The 20,000-nt window shown below is 35.2% G+C and overlaps 2 long non-coding RNA genes across 2 annotated transcripts in view; one reads left to right on the top strand and one right to left on the bottom strand.

The window, feature by feature from the left end:
* LOC136832245 (uncharacterized) overlaps positions 1–20,000 on the top strand; it is a 56,111-nt gene that overhangs the window by 6,022 nt on the left and 30,089 nt on the right. The gene's annotated exons all lie outside the window — the stretch shown is intronic.
* LOC136832427 (uncharacterized) lies at positions 8,960–10,427 on the bottom strand. The gene is made up of 3 exons (XR_010851196.1): positions 10,304–10,427; positions 9,999–10,175; positions 8,960–9,461 (listed from the first exon to the last, which is right to left on the bottom strand). It is a non-coding gene; the product is annotated as an uncharacterized lncRNA (long non-coding RNA).

The raw sequence follows: 20,000 nt of genomic DNA, 5'->3' as shown, positions 1-20,000 counted from the left end.
CTGAGTTCTTCAGAATTTTCCTGGACAGCGCTGGGTTGGTCAGCTACTTATGCATATATATATATATATATATATATATATATATATATATATATATATATATATATATATATATATATATGTATTTATTTGTGTATACATATATATATATATATATATATATATATATATATATATATATATATATATATATATATATATATACATACATATATATACATACATACATAATGTGTGTATATGTGGAAGTGCATATGTACAATAAATGATAGTTATTTGAGCTTCTAAATACTAACAGTGATTGGTACCCCCTCGACAAGTAACCATTTTCGGCTTACCACAAAAAATGGAGAAAATGAATCCTAAGAGAAAAATTGGAGACATGGATTGTTGTCCTAATCTTCACTTAGTGATAGTTACTAGTCCAACTTACCTTACAGGAAGCAAATGTTTAATTTCATCGCAAAATAAAAAAAAGTGCAAAATAAAAAAAGTATGGTTAAGTGCAAATCCATGCACTACGTTTATCACATTAATCTTTTCATAAGAATATTAGTCCTCTCATATACGAGCATATATTGTGATGTTTATAATGTTAACAATTAGTGAACTAAAACGACAAAGAAAAAGTAAATTTATTCATATCAATTAGTCGTTATCAAAAATCCACTTTCATCGGTACTAGTTGTATAACTGGTATGAATAACTACTAGTAAACGTCCAGACTAGTCTAGTAAACAAAACGAATATTACATCATGATTGTTTTGGTACAATTTATATCATCAATTGATCAAAAATTTAGTTAACACAATTTTCATCAGTATTAATGACTACGAATATGAACTGCTGGACATGGATTCTATATCAATAACTTTATGATTTAAGTTTGATTATGTAATTGAATAATTATCATGTTTGCTTGACGAGCAGGATTAGAAAATCTTACTTATTTCTTTTTTTTTTTAATAATCGTGGAAAGACATTTTCAACATTAAATTCCCAGTAGATGCAGAGGTACAGGGGAGACTTGGGAAGTAAGGGGACTTAATTCTTTATGTGAATGTCAGAGTAGAGGTGAGACTTAGTTCCCTAAGTAAATGTCAAGGCAGAGGGGAGACTAAGTTAACTACGTAATTGTCAAGGCAGAGGAGAGACTTAGTTCTCTAAGCAAATGTCAAGGTAGAGGGGAAACTTAGTTCTCTATGCAAATGTCAAGGCAGAGAGGAGACTTAGTTCTCTTTGCAAATGTCAAGGCAGAAAGGAGACTTGGTTCTCTAAGCAAATATCAAGATAGAGGGGAGACTTAGCTTTCAGTGTATATGTCAAGACAGAGAGGAGACTAAGTTCACTACGTAAATGCCAAGGCAGAAGAGAGACTTGCTTCTCTAAGCAAATGTCAGGGCAGAGGGGAGACTAAGTTCTCTATGCAAATGTCAAGGTAGAGGGGAGACCCATTTCAGTAAGTGAACGTCAAGGAAGGGAGAACCAAGTTCTCTATATAAACGTCAAATCATAGGGGAGATACAGTTCTCTGTGTAAACGTCAAGGACGGGCGAATACCAAGTTCTGTGTGTAAATGTTAAAGCAGAGGGGCCACCTAGAACCCGAGGTCAATGTTGAGGCAGAGGGGAGACTCGGTTCTCTATGTAAATGTCAAAACAGAGGGGAGACATAGCTCTTAACGAAAATGCCTCCCCTTTCTTTCTATAGACATTTCTTGTATTCTCTGATGCTGAGAGCAAAGGACCATGTTTTCCCCTAAGGGCACCCCAAATTTATTGAACTTTTATTATGAAATTGTCTATTTTGTCATGCTAGTCACGTTTCCCTTAAAGTTGCCAGTCAATTCACTAGATGTTTTTGTTGCAAAAACTAGAATTTTAACAAAACCTATAACAGCAAATTGCTTTTCTCTCAACCAGAGTTCGTCTGGTAGTGTCTAACAGGCAACCTTACGAAAAATTTCTAAGTTTCAACTTAATTTTTTGTCTTTTCGATAGAATGTTTTATTTCGCTATCATCAAAAGCCAAAGAAATATTTTTGCTACTCCTTCTCCATTATGGACCCTTCGTTTAGTGAGATAGATTTGCTTGAAAATTTTCAGTTAGTTGTTGTTCATATTGTTAAATTTTCAGGCATGAGAAAAATGTAACGTTGAAACATTTGTCGTTGGTACATAGCATTTATGCTGGTGAATACTTTCTCTATTTATTCAGCAGTCTGCGCCATATATTTTAACAGACAGCTATTACAACTAGTGCAGTTCGCAGTCGTGCTGTGTTGCGCCCTAGAGTGTATTTTTTTTTTTTTCATATGTTGTGTGAAGTCTTTTAACATTTCTCTCGCTGAAGGACTGAGTTATGTTTGTTTTTATTCTACATGAAGTCCTTCATAACCATACGATTGGTCCTGTCTCCAATACAGTGTGGATAACAAAGATTTGGTCATAGAATTCCCTCTTATAACGTAAACGAAACGCAAAGAAACTAGGTACCGAAATAATCATCATAAATATGATTACACACACGAAAGTTAATAAAATGATTTCAACACAATTATTTTATGACAGTTATCTGACACCTACGTTCGTTTCACCTCTGTTGCCTGTCACAATATCCTTACAGAAAAGGAGACAAAATGTCTCAAAACATTTTCAGAATATGTCGCAATACTTTCAAGAAATTCAGTCACGGTACGAATCCTCACAGTTAGTAAACAAATCTTTATATGCACATATATTTCTTTACAGATTTTTGGCATCAGTCTCAACACTCTGCAAAAATTCAATTACGGTGCGAAATTTCGTAATTCACAGCTAAAATCGGTTTAACTCCTCTCCAGCCAAATGCTGTAGTGTAGGTGTAAAAGATACGGGTTTTGCGTTATCACCAACTTATAAAGACTCGTATAAACATTTCGGGATGAATAAGAGCAAATGATCTTTGCTGAAAGCACAAACTTGCAAGTGACTAAGTAATACTTTTTGGGAAGAAGAAGAAGAAGAAAAGAAGAAGAAGAAGAAGAAGAAGAAGAAGAAGAAGAAGAAGAAGAAGAAGAGAGAGAGAGAGAGAGAGAGAGAGAGAGAGAGAGAGAGAGAGAGAGAGAGAGAGAGAGGAGTTTTATGTATGCAGTTCCGAGGGTATATTCATTATTATTCATGATGTGAGCTCATTCTTACAGAACAAGCCAAATGGCCATTAACTTGCGTAGCAAGGTTTCACCGCACAGGATGACTTTTCACGAAAATAAAGTGTATAGAGAAATACACCAAAATAATGACGACGTTGATGAATATATTTTTACACTGGTAAATACGCGCACGCGAGAGCACTCACATTTATAAATATATACAGTATATATATATATATATATATATATATATATATATATATATATGTATATGTGTATATATACATATATATATGTGTATATATATATATATATATATATATATATATATATATATATATATATATCACAAGTTAACTCTAATGCTACTCCTAGGAAAAATGTTTTGCCGTGTTACGGTTTAAGTAACATAATGATCAGTAATAGTGGGTCATATAACACTGTGGCTCTGTAAAATAAACACCTTACACTAAAGTGCGACGAAAAATACACCAATGATAATGATGGCAGATGCTTAATGAAATTAAACTTATATCAAAGATACTCTAAATAGAAATCTCCAGACTGACTCGCAACTACAAAACAAACTTACCTTGGTGTGAGCTTCGGCATAGAGCAGTTTTGGCTTAAGATGCCGGGGTAACGAGAAAATAAAGAAAGTTCCCAAATTTTCTCTGCAAAGTACTTGGTGGATGAGGTATTTGAAGATCAGCCTCAGTGTAGATGTCGATAACTTTCCTGAGAAGCAATGGCAAAGAATTAGGAAATGTTCGTGACATGTAATTGGGTGCAGTGTTACTAATGCACAGTTCGTTGGAGAAAATAAGGCTATTCACCGCCTGGTTTGAAGAACTCGACGGTATATTGCAGCTGTGGCAAGGTAATGGCCTGATTGTCCAATTAATGCAAAGAAATTGCTGAAAAATAACTGAGAATAAAGCCCTTTGATAACGGAAGGGAAAATACATTTTCATTCATAACTAAGTGGATTTATTGCACTTTTAATAATATACCTCCTAAAGGTAATAAAGACTGATATATCACACTCAAGATCCAAACTCCTCAATATATGTCATATCTATACTTATTACTTGAAAGTTTTATTAGGTTATTTAGAGGGAAAGAATGCCCCGTAGGCGGGTAGAGCCGTCAGTGCACCTCATGCGGTTCATTGTAGGCATTACTTAAGGTTCTTTGCAGCGTACCTTCGGCTCCACTTTCGTTCCTTTTACTGTACGTCCTTTCATATTCTGTTTCTTCCAACTTACTTTCCACCTTCTCCTAACAATTGATTCATGGTGCAACTGCAAGGTTTTCCTCCTGTTACACCTTTCAAACCTTTTCCTGGCAATTTCCGTTTCAGCGCCTGGCCTTTGGCCTAAATACCTAAATTTTATATTCAATCTCATATACAGATGTTAAGGAATGCGTTCTTGATCTTAGGCTTAAGAAGTATATTTTTTCCTATAGAGATTATTACCTATGCAACCGTACGGTACTTCATAAACTATTGATACAAGAGAAAACTTTTACCGGCAAATATTTCGAAGTAATTATGATCAGGTATTTCATCGGAATTAAGAGTCGCATTTTTAATTTGCAATTTAAAAAAAATTACTGGCTGAGGTTTTTCAAATTGACAATCATTAATACAATGTCAGATTCACTTGTAAGAAACCTAGAACTATCGGTGGCCTCCTAAAACAAAGAAAAGTTGCCATCCTTGATGAAATCTGGTGTAGTATATTTACTTAATTGCTGACGATGTAATCAGCAGACCTGTATAAGAAGTACGCTCCGGTTGCTCAAGGTGAGATGCGGTGCTCATTAAGGTATAGTAACCGAACTGGCAGCAAACTGTCCGGCCCAGAAAAATCAAATATCAGGAATCACGCCATAGTCTGTAAAACAGACATAAATTATGATAACCTTAAGGTCATTCTGACGTCACCATATGAGCGCCTCCTCCTCGTTCTTGAAAGTTTGGCAATTAAGAAACTGGTACCTTCACTAAACAACCAAACCACCTCAGTACCCTCGTTTAAGTTCTTTGCCTCTTCATGGCTTGTCCACCGTCCTGACACGGACCGGCATGGCTCCGCTTGTGCCGGGTGTTTTCCTCATTCCTTGAGATCTTTAATCGGTAATTTTACTTAGTAAAGTTTTAGTAGTTTATAATTTTACTATCACGTTTTACGCATTCTTTTTTAAACGCGTTTTGGATTAATGTAATATTTAATGGGACTTTGTCTCGAAACGTCGCTAGTGAATAAAGAAACCGTGTAATGCGCCATGACCTTCCATATCCTGTGCCTATATATATATATATATATATATATATATATATATATATATATATATATATATATATATATATATATATATATATATGGGCGTTGTATTTCGATAAATATACTCCAATAACTTCCTCTGATGGTCCAGCAGGATAGTAGATCAGTTGGTATATAACCACTTGCATATGAAAATGAAAAGTTAAAGAAAAACCACATTGCTAATGTGGTTCATTAAAAACCCACATGTTTTGCATAACATAAAAAAAAAAAAAGATAATGCAATGAAATGCCGTGAAAACAGGTTGAAATTCGAGACTGCAAAAATATTCACAATGTCACGTTAGTGGGATTTTATGGCGTTTCAACGAGGAATATTTTGTCGTTTTTTAATACCTCTGGACTCGTGCGTAATCAGAGAAGAGCACTTGCTTGCTGCGTGAGCAGTGCAAGATTTGCTTTGGAATATTTAACGTACAAATTGAAGAAAAAAATTCGTTACTTTTAACGAGTTTGCGTTCCAAATTTTCTGAACCCGTCGGAGAGATATAAAGCGTACCGTTGTAGACACCTAATAATCTTCTCGTTGGAGTAAACAACAACAACAACAACAGCAGCAGCAGAAATCAGAATAATGACACGTATTTAGCTTTAAATAATAGTGCGAGTATTATCATTAATACCAGTTCCTGAATGGCTGCGTTGCGCTGAATGATAGTTGGTCTGCATATAATTATTTTTCACAAAATTTCATGTTCACCTTCATCAGCAAGTTGACGATTGCGTATTCACTTGCTTCAGTTTTTTTTTTTTTTTCTTTTGTCCGTGTACGTTTTTGCGCTTTCTTAGATTTTCCTTCAATTTTCTGAACGCTTGTAATTTACAACAATTTTTAGGATAAAGGTGTTATGAGAAACTCATAATATATTGGATGCTGTTTCATCATCAAATATTATGAATAGCTGAAAAAAGTTATTACATCAAAATTATAATTTTCGTATTCATTGCAGGCAAAATTTTTTTTATCTGTATGATCTGTTTGATAGATTCAAACTACGTTGAGTCAAAATAAAACTCTAATAGTAAAAAAAAAAAAAACTAATAGAGAATGGTAGAAATTACCTATGAGGGTTACAGAAAGACACGAAAGACAATAGTAAATTTCATAGCCATATTATCAAAAATGCAAAATCTGTATAGAATGGAATATACAATTTAGGCCGAAGGCCTAGCTTTGGGACCTGTGAGATCCCGTTGCTAAGTAACCAATTGGTTCTTAGCACGTAAAATAAGTCTAATCCTTCGGGCCAGCCCTAGGAGAGCTGTTAATCAGCTCAGTGGTCTGGTAAAACTAAGGTATATTTAATTTTTTCATTCAGCGCTGCAAGGGAAATTTAGTGTAGAAAGGTGAAACAAGAGGAAAACCTCGCAATTGCACTATGAAACAATTGTTAGTAGGGGATAGATAGCAAGGAACGAGAGGTTGCCGTTAGGGGCCGAAGGTTCGCTGCAAAGAACGTCAAGTAACGCCTACAGTGTAGCACGGAAGGCGCACTGACGGCTCTACCCCCTTACGGAGGTTCCTCAGACGATGAAAACTATCTTTCGCATAGCTCTCTTAACTTGTATCATGCTGCCTTGTTCAGAACAAAGAAATGTTTTGCTCTTTATATCGCCAGCCTTTCCCAAACAAAAAGTTTATGGACAAGGTACCGTGTAATTAAAACGTCGACAGTTAGCTTATTCAACCTTCAAATGGGTCACTCTCTAATCCGAAGAAACTTTATCTTCGGCTATCTATACATACCTGACTTTTCCTCCGAGCATCTTTTAATAATCATTATTCAACTATTACCTTCCAAAGTTACTGGATCATATAAGCCATCACTTCCCGTGAAATGTCGCCAGGCGAGACATGAAATTAGCTACATGTAGTAAACCACACAGTTGCCCCATCTAACCAGAAAAGTCTATTTACTTTGCAAAGATTAACGTAGCCATGGTGTCCATAAATATATGGTTTACACTTTCAAGTTGGAAGTGAAATGGAGATTCAATGATGTTTCACAATAAAGAAGGCAAATTCTCATTACTTCCGCCTGGTATGGACTGTCTTGATACATTTGCTGCATGTAACTCCCTCTACCAAAACACAAAAGTTTAGAAGGATAAATGAACTACTATTCATTGTTAATTAATCCAAAGGTTAAAAAAAAAAGGGAACGCAAAGAAAGTTTTAACCAGTGCACAGATACTTCATGTAAAGAAAATTGGAGACAGGATTTAACCTGACCATTAACTTCCCGTAATTGCAATATACCCAACTGTCCTTCAAACCACTTTGTTAAAAGGCGTAATTTATCAAACCTTCAACTTTCAAAAGCCTTAGAATAGAATAAAATTTACGCCTAAGTCCAACTGCTAGGACCTACGAGGTCATTCAGTGATGAAAGGGAAATTGACAGTAAGGTGGTTTGAAAGATGTTACAGGGGGAAAACCTCGCAAATGCGCTATGAAGCAACGTTAGGAGAGGGCTGATAGCAAGGAAACAAAGAGGTTTGCTACCAGGGGCCGAAGGGACGCTGCAAAGAACCTTTAGTAATGCCTACAGTGCACCCCATGAGGTGCACCGATGGATTTACAGGTGGTTGTGCAAATAATCTACTCGGTCATACACCGTCCCCGGTTCACGACATGGACTTACGATTATTTACAAGGGGTCAATTCACTCCATTTCATGAAATATTCTGGTGCCCCTCTTACTTTTAAAGCTTCCCTAGTTTAATCCCTACATCCATGTATTCATACTCTGTCGCCGGTTCATGAAATGAACTTGTTTATTATAAGGGATCAACTCGCTGCTTCATTTCAAAATTGTAACACATTCCGGTGCACTCTTGTTTCCAAAGTTTAAACCCTGCACTCATACTGTCCCCGGTTCTTGAAATGCACTCTGATTACTACAAGGGGTCAAACTCAATGCTTCCTTTCAGAAAAAAAAAAAAAAAAATTCTGGTGCCCCTTTACTTTTCAATTTTCTCCAATTTAAACCCTGTATTCATATATATATATATATATATATATTATATATATATATATATATATATATATATATATATATATTCATACTGTCCCCGGTATACGAAATGTACTTACTATAAGGGATCACCTCGCTGCTACATTTCAGAATCAACCATCCAGGTTCCCCTCTTACTTTGTTTCCTCAGTTACCCTGTTGATTGTCCAAAGACGTACCCTCTATATTTCATTAATTCTATACTCCAGCTTAAATACCGTTTTTTTAAGAAGACCCTTATTTGTTAAAGCCTCGGGTTTAAGCAATAATCCACCACTAATTTAAGTGCCTCTCATTTTCCTGCTTTACAAAACAACTACTGAAGTTTAATTTTCTTATTGAACGCTGAACTTCTGCAAATTATAACCTTCGTATACTATACCCTGTTACTTTATGATTTCATATGATACCTCATAGTACCATCTGATACATTGGTATTCATAAAAAAAAACGTACAATATTACCCAATTCACTTTTTAATTTCCGCATCATTATACAACTGGATTATGACGAGTAACCAGGATAAACATGTCCAGGGTTTAAAAAATACATACGCCATTCGACAATATTACATATATTTAATAAAAAAAAAATATCTATATTGGCCCCATTTTATACCGTCTTCCACTTGAAATACCCAAATTCCACCAAAAGGACTTAAATCTTAAAACGGCTTACCAATAAATATTTCTACCTGAAACTGCCATCTACAGTTTTTTACAATGACTTACCAATAACTATTTCTTCCAGATTTGCCATTTACTAGTTTCTCAAAACTATTCTGTACACTCTTCGTTCCAAAGATTCCGCCAACCGTAGTTCTCGAAAACATCCAATAAATGTTCGCCAAAATTTTGAGTATATAATCGTTTACTGAACAAAAACGAGCAACAGGGCTGTGCTCAGTAACTTCAGTGTTGTGTGTGTCGTCCTTTACATTTCGTTGAATTAAAGTCCATTACCTGTAAAATAATCAGGAATAAACAACGTTTCTTATACAAGACTGGTTTTTTCCTAAATAAAACCTATCTAACAACTACCTTATCAAGACTGTAACCGACTAACTGATTTGGCTGTCAAGCAAAGCTCTGGGGAACGTATTTAAGTTTATATATCCAAGTAACAACTTATCCACTGAAATAACTTACTTTCAAAAATTATGATTATTATTGACTTAATCTGAACAATTCAACTAATACAATATATCAAATGCCAATAGGTTAACGTCATGCAAACTTTATAAGTCTTGGCAAAAAATTTAGCTCCTATATAAAGGCAACAAAAAGTTCCATTCATATTTTGTGTGTTTTTGTAAAGTGTGTGTGTGTATGTGTGTGTTCTGGATTGCAAGCCCCCCTCTAACGAACGGTAGACAAAGTCCACCGCCCGTTAAAGGAGACGTCCTTCCCCCCACCAGGGGCTCCGCCCCTGATGGGGGGAGGACTAGCTTGCATTATGTTTTTTTTTTTTTTAAACTAAAATATAAAACTGATACTTGCCTTTTAATTCAGACGAAAAAATACATCACCGAAATCCTGCGACGTCTCAAGTCCATGGCCCTTCCTTTCACAATATTGGTATAGATATGTTTCTGCTACTTGAATCATGGCCAATCAATCACGTCGGGAAGGCGCGGATGGAAAATTTCGAATCACAAAACCCATGACATTTATTACCTGCAAAAATAAACAATAATTGTAAATAAATTACAGCCAAACCTAAACAGAAAGATATACTGTACATACAGAAACGATTAACAATCACAAGCATATGAAATTCGAACAGAAAAATGTTGAATCCTTACAAATAACCGTAGCGAGGAGGAGGAACGAAGTATCAAATGATACGTGTCGCCGGCAACCACCGAACTGCCGTCAGCATTGTCACCGGAGCCGGAGAACACTTTGGGCTGTAAAGACTGCAGACAGGGTTGTTACCTATTAACATTGTAACTGTCGCGCTCTTGGCCTATTATTCAAACGACCATTTCACGCAGGACAGGAATGAATTACTTGTTGTTGAAATGTCTTCAATCATTCGTCTTTAATCTTTATACATGTATGACATCGAATTCACGATTCCTTGGAAATACAACCAAGGAAATTATACATCACAAATATACCGAATCCCTTTGTTTGTAAGTTATTCACGGAGTACTGTATTGTGAATTTGACAGTAATGTGCCCTTTGTGACTCCACATTCAAAAATGTGGCATGTTATAGAAAACAGTTTTATTAGCACGAGCGCACACACATTTTAGGAGTTCGTTTAAAACCTACTGCTTAATCATAGCCTTGGTGTTTTATGAATGAATCCCGTTCTTGTCATTTTTTATCGATGTTGGCTTCGAAATAATATGTATGAGCATTATCATTATCCAACTGAATTCAGCATCACAGGACAAACATGTTTGTGTAGTTTCCAGTTGGAATCTCTAATTTATATGTGTATATATATATATATATATATATATATATATATATATATATATATATATATATATATATGTATGTATATATATACATATATATGTCCCATTCTTGTATTTTTTTTTGTCGATTTTGGCTTCAAAATGATATAAGCATTGTTATTATCCAACTGAATTCAGCATCATGTTAGTATATCAACAGAGTTGAAATTTCTCTGTGTTTGTGTGTGTGTGTGTGTGTGTACGTATATTTACATATAAATACAAATATAATCATATATATATATATATATAATTATATATATGTATGTATGTATGTATGTATGTATGTATGTATGTATATACATACATACATTTTAGTTCGAAGAACTTTTTGTTACATTGCAGTTATAACAAAACAGTACTCTTATTACTCTGATATAAAACATGGAAGAGCATATTACATATTGAAAGCAACCCTTGTAGAAATCACTTGCGGTCATATATCCTTGTGAAATCCAAGTAGTAATTGATCGGATGTCCCTTGTAGTACAGATGTGACACGGTACCGGACATGCCAAATCAGACTTGAAATAAACATTTTGTGTTTTGCTTCATCCCAGAAATTTACTGTAGTAAGGTTATTTTTTAAAAAAGACTTGAGTCTTTTATTTTATTAATCTTCAAAACTTAACGTTTAATAAAATCTTTAATGTTTTATAGACTGTATCGCTTTCCTACGCACGACTATTAGAATAGTACTTTGGGTATAAGTACCTAACAGCTTTAATTTGAATGCCTTGGGTATTTTTTGGTATACCACTTTTGATTAGTTTCCTAATTTCGATATCAAACGGGTGACCTGAACTCATTAAAAGATATTCACCTTTTGTGTTTACTGTTGATTCGACATTCTTGCCGGTAATAAAGTCACAGGAAAAAAAGTCACAATTTTGGCAAGGAAAAAAAGTCACATTAATTTACAGTCTTCTGTGTATGTTGTTACGGTAATCCCTAACGGGCTTGTACTCAACACGCCGCAAAGGTGGATACATACCGGAGTAAAACCCTTGTGGGTCACTATCAAGGAAAGATTAAAGTGACTTTTTTTCCTTCGACTTTTCTTCCTGTGACTTTTTCCCTGTTACGTTTTTCCTGTGACTTTTTACCGGTTACCTTTTTACGTGTGATTTTTTTTCTGTGAATTTTTACCTTTAACTTTTTTACCTGTGACTTTTTTGTCTGTGACTTTTTTACCTGTGATTTTTTTCGGTGACTTTTTTTACTTGTAACTTTTTTTTAACCTGGATTCCATTCAACAACCCTTTAGGATACTTGTGCAATTGACGCATCTCTGCCTTTCCCATATCCGTTATCTAATATCTCTCACTGCATTCACCACTCCTCGTTACGACTGTTTGTCATCCCATATCTCTCATCCGCATTCTGTCTAAGCATTTCCCTGGATTCTACATTTTTCTTTTTATTCATCGTATTGTCCATTATTACGCTTCTTCATCACTTCTTCGTCTACATAATATCTCTCATCTGTTTCAGAATGCCATTCTGAATATTGTTGTCTCATTTACTTGCTGTCCAATGAACCCCATTGCCACATATCGTCTTAATTAGCCGACAGCTGATTGTACCATTTTTACCTTTACGACAGTAAAGGAAAGTTGGCGCGTTTCGCTGGTTACAGGAAGCTTGGATCTTTCCTAGGAAAAGTTGTGACGGATTTAAATTCAATGCAATAAGAAAGTATTAGAGATATACAGATATACAGCGTGGGTCTTATCCTTTACAAGGAAATTTTATTTTTGGTGAAAAGAAGATTTACTGACAACTTATAGGAGAGGAAAGGGGATTTGATGTAAAAGTAGGTCCCAGACAACGGTATACAGTGCCTTCAAGACTGTAAAATAACAAAATCGATGGCGTTATATAAGAGTCTTGAGAAATGAACAGAAACCTAAAGCGTGTTTATATGAAGACTGAGAGGAAGCAGATATTGAAAATGAACGATGATAACAGTTAATGGAAGCCTGATTTATGTATATAAGGATATGAAGAGAGATAATATTTAAATTGTAGAATTTGTGAAAATGAATGCCCTCGAGAATTGTGAGTAAGATAAAATAGGAATTTAAACGCAGGTGAGTTACGGAATATCGTGGACATTCTGAAAACGACGTAGAGGAGCAAGTTCCTAGAAAGGCAAGGGTTAATGTGTAAAATATGGATTTCTGGGTCACCTCCTCAAGGAGAAGAAAAGTTGTTGAATGCGGATAAAAGGAAGATTCCATATGAGAGCATCTGAGACGAACCATCGATGTAGCCTTTTGAAAGGATGAAAATGTTGAGCTACAAAAGCCGGTACGAAGATTATCAATAGCAAAAGAGAGAGCAACAAGTTTTGATGGGATTTTGTCATTCAAAGAGAATGATGAGAAAAAAATAGGTCGGGGGAAAAAGGTAAAATCCGGGAGTATTGTGAAGTCGTTAAAGGACACCCGAAAAAAGCGCTGGATCGACGGAATGGCAGAGATACTGAAGAGGAAAAGTCCTTAGTATACCGGAAGCAGGGCGTGCGCTCGCGCCTTCTCCGTTGATAAGGATTATGTAAAGGTTTATGTGGCGGCAGATTCTATACGAGCCGGTGTCTATATAGATTTATTTGTCTCCGACGCCTGTGCCTTCTAAGATAGGACGCTTTACCGGATATATACTGTATATATATATATATATATATATATATATATATATATATATATATATATATATATATATATATATATATATATACCTGTTTATACGTACACACACCCACATATATATATAATATATATATATGTGTGCGTTTGTGTGTGTCTATGAATGCGTGTATTTTATAGCCACAAATCTCTCTTCTTAACCTCTTGATATCCTCCTGCTTCTTGAGTACGAATATCACTACAGCCCTTGATTCGAAGTAGGGAATAAATGAAGAAGCTATCACTCGCTGTGGCGAAATTCGAACCAACACATGTGGGGTTACAGCAAGAAAGTTCTTACGCGCCATGCCACTGAAACAGCTTTAGAGACATGGAAGGGCCAAAAATTATATAAGGAAAAGTGCAGTTGAATGGACTCCTATTTTAAGGATTTCTTGGTCAAAACCACCTCCCTTGCTATCGAGTGGCGTTGGTGACGTCATGTGGTAAGACACACGTACTAAGCAGTGGGATATTTTTAGTTTGATGGACAATTCCTTTCCTATCTAGCTTTGGCTCCCAAGTGAGTGCTAGAATTTACTAGCCGAAAATACTTAGGCGATGATACCAGACCAGTCTAAAGACAGGGCCCTGGATATATATGGTCACTGTCCAGAACAAGACTGCTGAATTGAACCAAATCCTAGAGATAGTCGTAAAGATGTGTAATTTAGCTTCTAATTGGCAAGTTATTATGACAAATAACTCTAACCTCAGAAATATTGTGAGAATTTCAGGTCATTGATTTTTTTTGCTTTAAATATTTATACTGAAATTATTAGCTTCTTGGCTGCAAGCAAGTCCTCTTCTTTGAGCAAGTACGATCCAAAGGTATCAAAGGCGACCGCATATACCACATCGTAACGACATAAAATCCCACCAACGTGACAATGTGAATAATTTGTTAATCTTGTATTTCAACCAGTTTTTACTGTGCTTCATTGATTCCATAATTAACGCATTCATCACAGTAATTCAGTGGTTTTGTTTAACTGTTTTCATGGTCTTATGTAAGTGGTATATGAACTTATATTCTCTTGGTTTATAAGGGACTTAGGCTAATAGAGTATAAAGATCAAAATCCAACCCTTGGCACACATGCTCTAATCTTCCAAAGTAAGGATAATTGTTTACTTTTAAAATTTTGTTCGGGGCGAAACATTTACAAAAAGCAACATATTGATATGAGGTACCAGTAGCCTACCTGGAATACTGTAATGGGATAAAAAAATTACCTTAAAATCTACGAAAATATTTTCGACATGCTGTAATCTCATCGTCTGATTTTGAATACAATTAATAAATCGATTCATAACAAATAAAGAATAAATTATAACAAGGGGTCCTCTATGGCGTCCTGAGTCTCTTTGGTCAGCCAAACCTTTTGAAATGCTTGACAAAAAAATTGTATTTTTCTGGAACGTGACGGTTATTTTTCAAAGTTCAGATCAGAAAAATATTTCATTGAATTGCAAATTAAAAATGTGACTCCCAATTCTTATGAAGCACCGGCTATTAAAAACTTTATTTAAAAGTAATTTTTTTCTTTTATTTCTACGAAATCACTGCCAGAAAAGGTTTTTTTTATTATCTAGTATTTTTGAGGGACAACGAGTAATAATGGAGTGAATAAGTAATAACCCCAAGTGTCTACTACTTAAATTTAGAACAGAGAAGACCAAAGTGTAATAAAAATGGAAATTTGTTTTTTCAGGATTACATTGAATATATTGAAATCCCTTGGATTAAAACTCATGTACCTTATAAAGCACAATTTGATTTCCAAGATAATCATACCTCCTTCGTTATACACACACATATACATACACACACACACATATATATATATGTGTGTGTGTGTATGTATATATATATATACTTATATATATATATATATGTGTGTGTGTGGGTAGGTGTGTGTATGCATGTATGTTGCATGCATGTATACACCTGTTAACGAATTACTAGCTTCTATGCTTTACCAAGAAAAAATTTACGACCAGCTTAAAATCAAAAGCTTTGAATCAGCTTTGATTAGTTATTCTAAGAGTGTCTAAAGAACGTATTCATTTCAGGATATGTAACGTCAGGAATCTCTTGAATGAAAGTTAACTGGCAGAAGATCTGGGAAACTTATCCTAAGAGTGGAGGGATTTTTCTATGGAAGGCGAGCCCTATTCAGTGACGTTGACCATTTTACTTCCTCGTAGGCCTAAAATACTGAACCTAATAATAAAACTCATATGAAACCCTATATTCTATCTATAGATTATTTATATCTGATGAGAGTGAGAGAGAGAGGCGGGGGTGGGGGGGAGAGGGAAATTTGAATAATCTATCACGACAAGGGAATCGGGACGTTGTATGCTGATCAGGTACAGGAAAAGGTATTTCAGGTAACAAAAATATTCTAGGTTACGAAGTCTTCTCACGTGTGATCTTCGTTATCAACAAGCTAAATTATTCAGAAATTTATTCAAAACATTTGTTCTTCCTCATGTAAAATTTCTTGTATTTTTAGACTTACAGAAAGACATTTTATGTAAGCGTTCGTGTAGACTTTCATTATTACGGAAAACTACTCTCAAGTAGCATGAGAGCTTTAATATCTATGAATTAAAAATAACTTGACATTCCACTTGCGTATTAGGGCGCTAAGTGTTAAATCGTCCCCTAAGTTTCAGCGGAATATTAGCCGCTATTTTCATCAGTTATTATTTAACAGTTATAGAAAAGACTTCAGTAGACATCTCGAAACATAGTAAAATATTTTATTTATTTCTTTTGGAAGACAAAAGTTGTTTTAACTTCTACGTGATAAAAATTTTACCAGTTGAATGGGATGTTTGTTTCTATTCCTGTTTTTACTGCAGTTGGATTATTGATTATGAAATATTTGTTTGCACCATGAAGGTACCTTCCCTGCACCCCATTCCATTATATCACTGTTGAGGTCTGCTGAAATCTGCAGATTACAAATATAGAACAAAAATGAGACAGACAGATAAAAAGGCGATCTAGATGGCTTCCCGTTTCTTTTCGGGCATAGTATTAAAAAACTGAACCCTGACCTTTTGAAATGTTTTTTAAAAAATATAGTTTTTGGAACGTGATAATTATTTTTCAGATTTCAGATAAGAAAAATCTGTTCATTGAACTGTAAATTAAAAGTGCGACTCTTAATTCTTATGAAATATCGGCTCCCTTAAATGTAAAAAAAAAAAAAGTTTTATCTTTTTTGTGTGTGTGTTTTTACGAAATCGCAGCCAGGAAAAGTTTTTTTCATGTACCAAGTATTTTTAAAAGACATTGAGTAACGAATGACACAGTAGGTGATAATCACAATCGGATACTTCTTAACCTTATAATATAGAAGACCAAAGTATAGTGAAAATGAAAATATATGCCTTTATCTATGTGATACTCTCATTATTCGTATAGTTCTGAGTTTTCAATTATTCAGATCATTTGACAGGAGGCGTGTCTGATCTATAATGTCTGATCTATAACAGAGGAAAGTTGGATACTTTGTAATTCAGCTTCTAGGAAGATTGAATGCCATTATCTGATGCAGGTTCAGGACTGTAGCATATTTTTAATTTTTTATTTTTTTTATATTTTTGCAAATTAAAGTGCGCTACTGGCATGTAGCAAATTTGAAATAAAAGCTCTCTCCTTTTCAGCACCGAATCGCTTGAACACATCCTCAGATAGGTTTCTCTTGATCAAATTTGTTTACATCAGCGAATCTTTGAAATTCCTGCGTCGAGGAACTTTTGTAATGTCCTGCAGGAGCTTCTTGTTTGCATCTCATTGCTTTTAATCGCTGCTGGGCGACGATTATGCAGGATGCTCTTGCACGCTGATGCGGCATCCTTTGAAATTCAAAGACATTCACTCTCAGACTGAACTTCACAATCATTCACTGTTTGATTTTTTTTTTTTTTTTTTTGGAAGTGTTTGTTTCGGACTAAATCGGGTGTAACTTTTCCTTTTCAAGGTGTAATGGAGCAATTTTAATTGACTAAAATAAAATGTGACTATAGTGAGATTTACAATCCATTGCCTGTTTTTTTTTTTTTCTTGGAATAGTTTGTTTCGCACTAGATCAGATATCATTTTTCCTTTTGAAGGTGAAATAGAAAAAATCTCATTAATTAAAATGAGTGAAGATTACGTTACTAAGGTGAGATACAATCTTGATGAAATTCAAAGCGTAATCTTCACGAGGTGGCTTTCAGATTAAACATCTCCACTAATTTATTCTCTATTTATTGTGCTCCCTTACTTCATGATGAGTTTCTTCCGCATTTGAACAGTGGCGTACTTTTATTTTCAGAGGTTAAATACAATTATATATATACATTTTTTTAACTAAATGGACTGCAAAAAGTCTAACAATTACTAACAAAGGTTATTAAAAGTGAGACTAAATTTCCTTCTTTTCAGTTATTCACTTCCCTAGCATGCAATAACGACGATGATAATAACAGATGATAACAAAGGGAAAATACATTTATCATTCATGCGAAGCGAATTTATTACTCTCCCATTAATATTCCATTTCCTGGGAGGATTTGAGACTGACGTAACAGACAGACATCAGATCCAATTTCCCACGTATATGTCATAACTTTACTTATTACTTTACTTATTATTGTATTACTTATTGTTTTACCTTATGCGCTCGTGGGTAATAAAGAGTGATAATAAACGGAAGATACGAAATATGCTCTCTGATTCAAAAATGAAGATAGAACTGAAATAGTTGCTTCCAGATTAATCGTTCCGTTGCACACCTGAGTTGTTGTTCGCTGAAGCTGTTTGCGCCCGTAAAGGTTTAAAACTGCCGCTTTGAGGAACTTTTAAAACGTTCAGCGGCATCGAGGTGTTTGTGCCTCGCCTTTTTAATTCGCTGTTGGTTAACGATTAGCCAGGATGCATGGGCATACACGCTGACGCAGCAATGTTCGTAACTTCAAGGGAATTGTCACGTTAATATATGGCAAACTGCGCTTGCCCACTCCTTTTTAGTTTTCTGTAAAAAAGAAAAAAAAATATTGACATGGCCATTTGTCTGTCCGTCCGCACTTTTTCTGTCCGCCCTCAGATCTTAAAAATTACTGAGGCTAGAGGGCTGCAAAATGGTATGTTGATCATTCATCCTCCAATCATCGAACATACCAAATTGCAGCCCTCTAGCCTCGGTAGTTTTTATTTTATTTAAAGTTAAATTTAGCCATGATCGTGCGTCTGGCACGGCTATGGGTAGGCCTACCAACAACCCACGCCACCACAGGGCCGTGGCTGAAAGTTTCATGGGCCGCGGCTGAGAGTTTCCTGATTGAGGGCTTTCCAAACACTGCGTAATGTAAATTTCTAAACAAGTTAACATTGTATAGTATTGTAGCCATTCGTGTTTTATGTAGGAAAAAATGAAAGTGTATGACAAAGTCCTTTTAATCCTGCAACATGCCACATTATAATTTGATAAATATTAATTTAGCCAGATGAATTTAGAAGCCACAAAAATTCCAGAATGAAACGGGCCACAATTTTGCAATGATCAACAAAATGTTGTTGAATAATCACGTGACGATAATGCGAAAGGCCTCACTGGAAACCTTTGCACAAAATAGAAGCTTATTCTTTCAAGATTTCACTCTTCTCCTTAGAAAGAAGAAAAAGTTTAACGGCTGAGAAAGAACGGCTAATTAAACAGCAATAACCGAGCAGCCCTTACCCTATTCTTTCTCAAAGAGGGAAGTGTTTGTATCTGTTTATATCTGTTTATCTCTGCCGCTGTTTTTGCCTCAGGAACATCAATGGTTTTGGATGTTGGTTTTACCCAGCCTCGGGAAAGTTTTCCCGCAGAGACCCTCTCCCTCTCCCTACCCCAACCAACACAACACCACAGCCCCTACCCACCCACCTTTGCTCGTGCGAGGCTGGTAAAACATCTAAATGCTTCTGTTTAATGGACTGCCTTCTGGTTATTTAAACGTGTACGACAGATCCGCATAAAATATGATCACCAATGGTATATTTTATGATTCTCTTAAATATTCATTGTTACCTATATCTTTTACCCGTTTTATTTTGTAATAACTGCAAATACGACTGAAAATTATATCTAAATCACAGTGCTAGGTTTTTAGAACAGATACGAAACAACCGCTTTATACGTGTTTTCATCTCGCGGTTTTTCATCATACTGGTTGATGACCATTTGGGATGTTGATACAAGTAGATGCAGCACCCTTTCCCACCTATAAGTTCTACTGAAAAGAGTAGGCGTCCTGTAGCTGCCGGCATTAATAAAACTGGAAGTAAAACTTGC

The sequence above is a fragment of the Macrobrachium rosenbergii genome, chromosome 49, assembly GCF_040412425.1.
Source record: "Macrobrachium rosenbergii isolate ZJJX-2024 chromosome 49, ASM4041242v1, whole genome shotgun sequence".
NCBI classification, from domain to species: domain Eukaryota; kingdom Metazoa; phylum Arthropoda; class Malacostraca; order Decapoda; family Palaemonidae; genus Macrobrachium; species Macrobrachium rosenbergii.
The sequence above is the reverse complement of the archived record's forward strand: the minus strand, read 5'-3'. Positions and strand labels throughout refer to the sequence as shown.